Here is an 11,520-nt window from a genome sequence, read left to right on the forward strand (position 1 = left end):
CACAATCATCATATTAAACAACTAACTACAGCACATCACCAATATCCCATTATGGGACTAATACTGAGTAGGAAATCCTACCTGGAAAGCACAACACGCAGACGGTATCTACAGCTGTATCAAAACGGCTCCTCTACGAATTCTCCTCCTACCATACACACATAGATGCTACCATTCAATTACTACTCATAAAAACCCCCAATTCCTAAATTAGGGTTTCATCAACCTTAACAAAACATAATATAAATTATATTAAAAGCTTACCCTCGACGCAAGGAATCCAACGACACGAACTACGATACGAACCGACCGTCTGAACTCCGGGAATTGTCAAGAACGCGATTAGGAAGAAGACTAGTTGCTTTCTCTCTTAAACAGGTTTTAGGTTTTGTAAAAAGTGATTTAGAATAAAGACGAATATGTTTAAATACCTAAATCGCGTAATTAACAAAACCCGAGAAAACTCCCCCGTAAAACCGGACACTCGATCGAGTACCCAAGGTACTCGATCGAGTACCCCCCTACTCGATCGAGTGCCCCAGCTACTCGATCGAGTACCCAACAGGTCAGAAACTGTTTTATTCCGCAACTTGCCCTTACTCGACAGAGTAAGGGCTACTCGATAGAGTACCCCCAAGACATATAAATACGGAGTATTACATTTTTTGTATAACTTGAATCCATTTTTGTATAACTTTAGTCTATTTTTGTATAACTTTAGTCAATTTTTTGTATAATTTAGTCAATTTTTGTATAACTTTAGTCCTTATTTGTATAACTTTAGTCCATATTCGTATAACTTTAGTCAGTTTTTTTATAACTTTAGTCCTTATTTGTATAACTTCAGTCCATATTTGTATAACTTTAGGCATTTTTTGTATAACTTTACTCTATCTTTGTATAACTTTAGTCCATAACAGTATAACTTTAGGCAATTTTGGTATAACTTTAGTCCATTTTTGTATAACTTTAGTCCATAAAAGTATAACTTTTGCCCATAACTGAAAAATTTATAATAACTTTAAATAAACGACATTTGTAAAAATAAAAAAAACAAGACGAATTTTAAAGAAACGACATTTGTAAAAATAAAAAACAAGACGATATTTGAAATGTCAAAATATGCATTATAATAACTTTAATATGTCTAAGATTAATACTAACAAATAGAAAAAAAACAACTACAACCAAAAGTTATACAAAAGTTGTACTGTTAAAACATTAAAGTTATACAATTTACGACTAAAGTTATACTCGTAAAACATTAAAGTTATACAATTTACCATTAAGATTACACTTTTTATATATTTTTTTTGGGAGTGTTATTGTTTGTATTATTTCAAATCTGAGTTTGTTTTTTTATAAAAAAGCGAGAATTGAGAAAATAAGTAAAAAATAACGAATGAAAAATAAATAAATAAAATAAAAGATAACAAAAATAACGAATGGAAAAAAACAACTCAAAATATAAAAACTAACACGAAAAAAAAAAAAAAAACCGTCGGCGGCGGCGGGTTTGGCGGCGGCGGGGTTGGCGGCGGCGGGTGGTGGTGTCGGGTAGGGTGGTGGTGGGTGGTGGTGAATGAGGAAGAGATGAATGAATGATTTTTTTGGGTTTTTGATTTATTTGGATTTTTTGGGTTTTTTGATTTATTTGGATTTTTTGGGTTTTTTGATTTATTTGGATTTTTTGGGTTTATTGAGGTTTTGAGAGAAGAGAAGAGTGAAATGTGTGAGATGAGAGAGAAATGGGTGGGTGGAAAACAAATATATAATAATTTAGTGGTTAATTATGGTGGATTAGTAAGGTGTGTTAATTAGCCTTTATAATGACTTTGGGTGGGTTCATCTCATCCCTCCATCTCCCTCCATCCAATGGCTCATAATAGAACTTATGCACTCAATACATATACTTGGCCTTACATGATCTCTATATATATATATATATATATATATATATATATATATATATATATATATATATATATATATATATATATATATATATATATATATATATATAGAATTAGGATCACATGAGTCCACCCTATCTTTTTGAGTCTCATGAGTCCACTTATGTATCACACACTCTAAACAAAAGTATCACGATTTTTTTTATGAGTAAAAAAAAAATATTAATTTTTTTTAAAAAAAAAAAAAAAAAAAAAAAAAATCAAAGCTGTGATATTTTTTAGTATAACCTGTGATATTGTATCTAGTATGTGAGTCCAGTAAAAGAGTATCACAAGTTATACAAAACAATATCACACCTTAAAATAAACAATATCACTGATTGTAGTAAACAATATCACGGGTTATACTATACAATATCACACCACTGAACCTAACTCCGCCTTTCATTCCGCCTTTCACCATCTTCGTTCGGCTTTCAAGATCTGTCCGGTCCTTTTTATCGACATGTATGTGCGGCTATGACAACTTCGATGGTTACTCAAACCAACAAGACTTGAGAAATAATAGCAACGGGATGGCGTCCGTAACTTCTCTTCATTATTGATGACCGCATCTCATTTTTTCGAACTTAAACTCAGGGGCTCTCGGAAAAGGTGCTTACTTACTGGTATCTTTGTCTTTTCCCCAAATCGTGTTTGAGAAATGTTAAGCTTAATGTCGGGCTATAGTGTTGGCATAATGTACTAAGATGTGTAAGTGTTCTTATCATGCTCCCTATTTGTTCAAAGATAGCATTGGGCTTAGAACATTAACTGTGATTAAACCATTAGATTATGGAATCTTGAGCATTCAAGCAACCAAAATTGATCATGAAAAGGGCAAAACAAATTTGCATCAAGAAATAAAAAAAAAAAGTCGATTATATATAAACTATCTAACGTTAAAATGATTAGTATTGCTATATATTGAATCACTGGAGTGTGAATGTGTATAAAGAAATTCAGAACTAATTAACAAAGATTGCAAAAGCGTCTTTGGTATAAACTTGTAAAAATTCTTCCTGGCAAAATTCTTTACGGAGAAGATGCTTGCTTACATCACCTTAAGCTCATCATCTTTGAATACTAGGGAGTCAGGACACGGAAAAGAACCCAACAGCTGCAATAAGGTTTCATATGGCAAATCAAGTTGTCCATTTTGAGTGGCAACCGACCTAGTAGAGGGGAATAAAAGGATGACGTACTCGGAAATATGCGAGTATGCGATTGTTGATTGGGTCCGATATGAACTCGCGATAATTCAACAGTACGGACGTTGTTTGGTTCAAAAATTAACAAGTGATATTCTTGTGTACAACGTGTGATATATAAGTGGACTCATGGGACTCAAAAATATAGGTGGACTCACCGGATCTTGCCTCTATATATATATATATATATATATATATATATATATATATATATATATATAGAATTAGGATCTAATGAGTCTAGCTTTTTAGGGTGAGTCCGTCCTACCAATCTGAACCGTCAGATGCGTGAGATCCAACGGCCAAGATCTAACGCGAGTTAGTAAGGGTATTTTTGTAATTTGCTGATATCACATAAAACCCCTTTTTTTTCTTCTTCTGTCACTAGTCATTTTCATTCCCTTTCATATTTTCTCATTTTCCTCATTTTTCTCTGTATACTTTTTCTCTCTCCTATCAAAACCACACTTATATCTCTCATATCAAAGCAAATTTGAGACGAAAATTTCGGACTACGATTTCTACGGCTATGTGAATCTGGAATCGACGCTAACACCAGATCAATTTGTGGTTGTTGCTAAGGTTTGTCACTACTTGTATGAACAAGTTGAATAACCCTAGATTATTAAGAATTTTGGTGTATTTGAGCCATAATTTTCACACTGATATTCAGTTTCTGGTGAATTCTTCTTAATCATCTTCAATTTTTGATTAATTCTTCTTATTGATCTTCATTTTTTCTGTTGCTTCTTCATTCTTCGATTACTCTTGAGTGTTCTTATACGATTTCGATTTTATTTGTGTATAGGTGTTTACGCTGATCTTCATTGTCATCTACAATCGTCTATGTGATTCCTTTCGATTTAGGTATTTTCTGCACTTTTTTCTACAATTGATATTCATCTCCAGTTTCGTTTTCTTGGAATCAAGCTTTATATATACGCGTCTTACGATTCTTCAGATTCTTCAATTTCATTACATCCTATTCTGCTCTCTTCTATCAAATTCTTTGAAATTGACGCCTCACCCTCCTTCATATGAAATAGAACATTTTTTCGCAATTCAATTACTTTGATTCGTATACTTTGATACGCATATTGTTGATTTGATTAAGTTGTTTACGATTCCGTTCTATCGATTTGATGATTTTGTACTTTTTGGAGTAAGATGATTAATCTCTTTTCTGTAATTAGGCTAGGATTTCTGTTTTAAATAGCATTTTAATTTTTTTACATTAAACTGAGATGTATAATGCGTGGAATGTATAATTTGTTACAATAATAATTTTTTCGTGTTACAATAATGTTATACTTTGTTACAACAATGGTTTTCTCTTGTTACAATGATGGTTGTACTTTGTTACAATAATGATTTTCTCGTGTTACAATAACGGTTTGATTGTGTTACAATAATGCTACAAGTGTGTTATCATACTGTTCTTATAATGGTATAGTTGTGTTATTTTAAGGTACAGTTGTGTTACTCTAATGCGATAGGTGTGTTACTCTAATGTTATAGGTGTGTTACTATAATAGTATAGTTGTGTTATTTTAAGGGACAATTGTGTTACTCTAATGCGATAGGTGTGTTACTTTAATGCTATAGGTGCGTTACTATAATGGTATAGTTATGTTCTTAATTGTAATTTGAAGAAATTGAATGCTTCTTTGAATAGATTTTCGGTTCAAATAAGTCAATAGTTATATTGATTTCCCCTGTACTTCATTTTTGTCCCTATTGTTTAAAGTCTTTACTATATATAATAACTTAATATTAGCGTATGGAGACAGTTTATCGAATGTACGAAGATCTTGCACTTGCTTCTATTTTTTAGTAACAAAATATTGACTATGGTATACTTGTGTAAAAAAATTACTCCCTCCCCGAAGCATTCCTTCATTACTCCTACTGTTACAGTGGGTTAATCGTTGTGTCCTTTGTAAGCATGAGTTGAACATATGTATCTCTTCTTCCCTTGCTCTTACTCTAATTCAGTTTGGAATGTTATTCTTTGCTGGCTAGGTGTTCGGTAGGACTTGGACTCTTCTTAATCATGAGATTAGCTGGTTTATTCATCATATCAAAAGGAAGTATAGGAAGACAAAATGGGTTGACCGTAATATGCGTATTTTTGCTACCCAGGAGCAGGATACTAATTGGCTAATTACTAGGATTAAGTATCTCACTAGTATTAGGATTATGAATCTTTGTTGAGGAATACCTCATTGATGCTATTGTTGGTCAGTTTGACAACATTTGCTATTGGCTTGCCTTGTAAGTTTTTCTTGACTTTTATTCCCATAATGGACGAATAATAAGCCATGCTACATTCTTATTAAAAAAAAGTACTACCTCCGTCTTAACTCATTTGTTTACCTTTTTTTAATTTTTTGTGAGGGGTAGTTTACTCAAAGGTAAACAAATGATTAAGATAGAGTGTAAATAATAGAGAGAATGTATTTGTCCGATTTATCATCTTCACTATTCAATAATTCTGACAGCTGCTAATTAGTTCAACTTTATACGTAATGAGGTATGACTGCTTGTGTGAAACTTGTTCAGATTGTGCTTACAAGGAAGAGTACCAGCACTAGAATAGAGTACCAGGATGATCCAATTATACATGCTTGGGAGTTGATTAATGAACCCCGGTGCACATCTTACCCTTCAGAAGACACCCTTCAAGTGAGTTCTTGAACCACCTTACACTATAATAATTTTCAAGCTCCTGTATATTGTTGCCTTCTTCAGGAAATTTCATCTTGATATGGAAATGCAGGATGGGATCAATGAGATGTTAGAATATATTAAAACAATCGATGAGAAACACCTGGCGACGATAGGCCTAGAAGGATTCTTGATTCAACATCTATCTATCTATATATCTTAGAAAGTACCAATTGTATATTACCTCCAGGTCCCCCTTAGTTAATTCATCTTTGTTTTTGCATATAAAAGGCTATTAGCTCAAATGGTAGAGCAGTGTGCAAACTTTGCACAATGGTATGGGTTTGAATCCCATATAGCCTAGTTAATGTAAGAACACATTGATAGTAATTTGTGCTAAAAATTCATTAACAATAAGGAATAATACGTTGTAATTAACCATACTCAAGCATGCAAAATTGAGGACGAGTTGGTCATAAATGAGAATTGGGTGAGCAAGAACGTCGTCCATGATCCAATTCCACACGTTGAAGCGAGCAAAGATTTAGAGGCGAGCATGTGTATGAACAATTATGCAAAGCATGTCCTATTCGAAGTAGGATGACAAGGTTGTGTCTTTTGTAACCTTAAAGTTAAGCCTTGCCTGTGAGACTTAAAAATCGGTAAAACTAGATATTACACAAAAACCCATTAGTACTTTAGAGGAACTAATTTATCATTAATGTAACACTAGTTTGTCGTTAGGGTAACACTAGTTTGTCCTTAAAGTAACACCAATATTCAATAACCAATAACCAATATGGGACTCGAACCCACATCTTGTGCATTGCACAATGCTCTACCATTTGAGCTAATTGGCTTAAAAAAATATCAGCATTATTTGCAGATTGATTCGTTAAGTAAAAGAGCAGCATTCTTAGTGATGCACTAGTTAGCCAAGTAACACAAGCTACTCTTTAATGTAACACTAGTATGTCCTTAAAGTAACACAAAATGGTCTTTAGTGTAACACTAGTTTGCCCTTGGAGTAGCACAAGTTAGTCTTTACTATCTTTATTGTAACGTTAGTAAATTCTATAGTAAATCCCAGTTATTTCTAACAAGTAATTTGGATCCCAAGCTTGGCCTCAAACTCTCAAAGTCATTCAAGATGTTCATCACCTGTCAAAAGATGCATACGAATTTCAATTGGTCACCTACGCGCATTTATGAGACGGTCTCATACAAGAATCACGAGAAAGTAAAACTATGTGCTAATAGTAGATTTTAATAACGAAAAGAAAATTATATGAAATATAACATATTTTTGTTATTCTCATCATACAAGACCAACAAAGGATCAATTTTTTTACAATTAATTAGAGGTCACACAAATTGATGAAAACACAAATTCCAAAAAGCCAAGCTGTAGTTGAGATAAGAAACTGATGAACATGAATCCCATAAAACTAAGACAAGTAATACGGAGTACAAGTTAGTACTTAAATGTAATAGTAAATTGTCCTTAAAGTAACATAAGTTAGTCTTTAATGTAACAGTCGTTTGTCCTTAGAGTAAGACAACTGCAATTTTAAAGTCACAATAACAGAGGACATAAGTGTTACACAACCACACTGCTAGAGAGCATAAATGCTCCACCACAAATATATACGAAGTATCACCATAACCGCTCATGAATAATACAATAACATCATTCATTCTTTGGATTTTATATTGCATTTCCATCTTACAATTAAAGATAACGTTGAACTTGAAATAGAATGAGGGATGTGTGAAATTAATAATATAACATGACAATCGCAAAAAATTGAATAGTACCTGAATCGCTATGAAAAGTAAAGAAATCCGGATTAGATAATAGGTTCAGATCGAATTTTCTAAACGATCTGCCAAATGAAATACTATCGAACAAAAGAAATCGATGCTTTGATAGTATAATAAATTAAACCTGAAATTGAAATCACAGTTATTGTCGCTCAATTCGGAGATCTCGTCGTTTAATATTGTTGATGAATAGCGATCGTGAATTTTCTCCGCAAAATTTTGTTTATTAAGAGAGAGAGAGAGAGAGGGGAAGAGAGAGAAAGACCAAAAGAAAGAAAGAAAGAAAGGACGGGGTGGCTCATGGCTGAATAATTTTGTGATAATTATGTAGGGTGACGTGGCGCAATCAGACGCATCGATTGGTATTAGATCTAATGGTGTATAATGGTAGGACGGACTCATTTAAAACTCTGGACTCACCGGATCCTTACTATATATATATATATATATATATATATATATATATATATATATATATATATATATATATATATAATAGTCAAGATCCGGTGAGAACGAACATTCGGTGAGAACGGTGAAAACAATAATAAACCCACGCGTTAATTAACTTTGCAGGTACCAAAGTTGGCCGGTGTGAGTCGTAAGGACTCTCATCTCTTGAACAAGTAGTCAGGAGTTCGATCCCCGACTCTTGCGAATGAAAAAACCAAACTTGGGAGGGGTCAACCCATTAAATTGCCTTCGCATCTCGAAGCGATTGCCCCGGTTTGTCGGCAGGTAGCACGGACACTTCTCCTAATCGGCCGTCCGTGTCCGACACCGTGTCGGACACCACCGACACTCTTCGGACACACGTCGAAACGTGTCGGACACCTACAAAGCCGTGTCTAACTTTCTACATTTATTCAAGCACGTGTCCGACGCGTGTCCATAGTATTTCGGCCGTGTCCGACGCGTGTCCATGACATTTGGACATCATTTGGACTGAATGATGTTCTTTAAGCGTGAAATGAGCTGTCGAAAGAGATTGATTAAAAGATTCGTTTGGATGGTAAATGAAAACGAGTTATAATCAAGGGCAAGTTTTAGCTTCATTTATTTAAATTTAATATCAAATACTTTTATAAAAATAAAATCAAACGTTTATAATTATAAAATATATATTTTATTAAATTTAAATAACGTGTAATAAATGTCCTAAATTTGAGGATCGTGTCGCGTGTCGCGTGTGGTGCTAAGTGTCCGTGTCGTTTTGGTCTTCACAAAATTTTCGGTAGGGATACTCCTGACCAACAAAAAAAAAAAAAATTAACTTTGTAGGTCAGAACGTCACTCTCCCCCCAACTCCAACTCCAATAACTTTAACTCATTTCCATCCCTATCTTCTAAAATCAGCAACCATCTCATCATGCTACTACCCCACCACCCCATTTGTTGACCATCGGAGGTTAGAGGCATCTCATTGACGCCGGCGACCACCAAATATGTAGCCACGATTTAAACTCCAACTTTCTCTCCCTATGCAGCCCATAACTAACCCGTTACCACTGATCATCACCTTCCGTCGCTGCCATCGACGATCACCAACCACACAGACGAACCATCGGCTAACATCCCTCATCAAATCATCATCCCCATCGACCACCCGCACGAAATCGAACTACAAGTCGAACCTCTCCCTCGTTAATCATAATTATTATCATTCATTTATGGAAATTTCTTTACTTCTCATCAATTCAATCAAATATTCACAATAAATGAGCTCTATTTAATCACCATCATCATCTGATCTCTCAGAAATTCAATCAACATTTAATGGATTATGTCGGAGATTCTACATTTTTCACGCAACCGCGGAAATAAGCTGGAGAATCAACCACGACCACGAGAAACGGAGAGGACAATCCGCCGAGTTGACTGACCAAGTTGTGCCAAGGAGCTGAGGAAATTAATACCAAGGATTCGTGCGAGATAATGTACCCAATTTAATAATCATTATCATAATCAATTTTTTGGTACAAACAATTATCATAATCATTAATACCGAGTTGACTTACCAAGTTGAATCAAGTACGGGGAATTGCTAGAGTTTTTGAAGGATAGTAAATAAACCCAATTTAATAATCATTATTATCATTGTGATGCTTTATTTCTCTGTTTTATCTTTTTGTTTAAATAACTAGTGTAGTTCCCGCGCAAATGCGCGCTAAATATAGGCCTTCTAATTTTTAGTGTATTAGTTATAGATTTTAGATTTATATCTTGTGAAATTTTATAAAAAATAACTAATATTAAAATTAATAAAAAAAAATGAATAATTCCGTGAATTGTATTTTTTATGAAAATATTTGAACTACATCAAATATTTTAAAAAAAATCTTTTTTCGTCACGAAGTTAATAAAAGGAGATACAATTTTTATGTATAGATTATTTTAAATGGAAAATTAGTTTAATAAATGAAAATCTAATTTGTTTCCATATATAAGTTTGAGCACTTTGGAGAGAAAACTTTAGAGAAGTTGTATTCTCTTAGTATATAGGAGGATTTATAGTTTTAAAATTTGCACCTCATTAATATTTATCAGTTCACTAAATTGTATTTTGATATGAAACAAAAAAACTGAAATGGAAAGCTAATAAAATTTTTTATTTAAGTTGTGAATATTTTTTTGTGAAGCTAATAGTAAACATGTGTCAAGTTATTCTCTACATTAATAATTATTGCATTACTGAAAAAATTTAGCAACTTATAATTTATAATTTAATATTAATTTTATTTTATTTTAATGAAAAATCATAATTATGAATTTATATAAAAAATGAGAGTTTATTTATAAGAATATATTCTTGAAAAGATAATAATGTAATTAGAGAAAACTTTATTTATTACCTTATTTAGCTAGATGCTTTTTGGAGGGAAAACTAAGAGAATTTTTATTCTCTTAGTAGTAGGGGGGATGTGGTTTTAGTTTAGTCAATTTGGTGGTGAATCGTGTAACTCATCAATGAGTTAGAACAAAAAATAGTAAGTATGTTGTGATTAGGGTGTATTTGTTTTAGATACATTAAATATATTATCAGATACATCAATTATAATTTCAGATACATTAATTATAAGTGAGAAAAAGTGTATCTACAGTATTAAAAAGTGTATATAGAAAACATGTAAAACGTGTATCTAGGATAGAAAAAAGTGTATCTACATAATTAAAGAGTGTATATAATATTCTAGTAAAAAGCGTACCTACGATAATCTAAAGTGTATCTGAGATTTGGTAAAAAAAAAAAAGTATATCACATATATTTCAATGTAATCTAGTGCGTTCTCAACGAATGATCGTTCTCACTAGATCCTTTATATATATATATATATATATATATATATATATATATATATATATATATAAAGGAGTTCTAATTAGTCCAACATGTGTCATTGAGTCCATAAGTCCCTCTAAGGGCCATTGGATGGACTCAATGGATAGTTGAGATGAATTTGATTAAGGGCTATTAAAAAGAAAAAGTAAAAAATGTGGATGGTTGGATTGAGATGGGTGGTTGAGATTGAAAATTACCAATAAAAATTACTACTAATCAAATTTCTATACACTAATTAATTTTTCTTTCTCTCTCTAGCCCCTAATTAATCAGTTTTGAGTTTCAGATTTCAGAAGTGTAAATGTAATGTTGTATGAGTTTTACAAGTGTAAATGTGACGGAAATATAATTTTAACATTTTACAAGTGTAAATGTGATGTTTTACGAGTGTAAATGTAACATTTTAAGAGTGTAAATTTAATTTTTTGTGACGGAAATTTTGAATTTATATAATTTTAACATTTTACAAGTGTAAATGTGATGTTTTACGAGTGTAAATGTAACATTTTAAGAGTGTAAATTTGAT

The 11,520-nt window shown here is 32.5% G+C and overlaps 2 long non-coding RNA genes across 2 annotated transcripts; both read left to right on the plus strand.

The window, feature by feature from the left end:
• The first annotated feature begins 3,555 nt into the window (after positions 1–3,555).
• LOC141614949 (uncharacterized) lies at positions 3,556–5,353 on the plus strand. The gene is made up of 3 exons (XR_012529494.1): positions 3,556–3,745; positions 3,972–4,030; positions 5,186–5,353. It is a non-coding gene; the product is annotated as an uncharacterized LOC141614949 (long non-coding RNA).
• Positions 5,354–5,374: 21 nt separating this feature from the next.
• On the plus strand, positions 5,375–6,217 carry LOC141614950 (uncharacterized). Its single transcript, XR_012529495.1, has 3 exons — positions 5,375–5,437; positions 5,726–5,848; positions 5,943–6,217. It is a non-coding gene; the product is annotated as an uncharacterized LOC141614950 (long non-coding RNA).
• Positions 6,218–11,520: the final 5,303 nt, after the last annotated feature.

The sequence above is a fragment of the Silene latifolia genome, chromosome 11, assembly GCF_048544455.1.
Source record: "Silene latifolia isolate original U9 population chromosome 11, ASM4854445v1, whole genome shotgun sequence".
NCBI classification, from domain to species: domain Eukaryota; kingdom Viridiplantae; phylum Streptophyta; class Magnoliopsida; order Caryophyllales; family Caryophyllaceae; genus Silene; species Silene latifolia.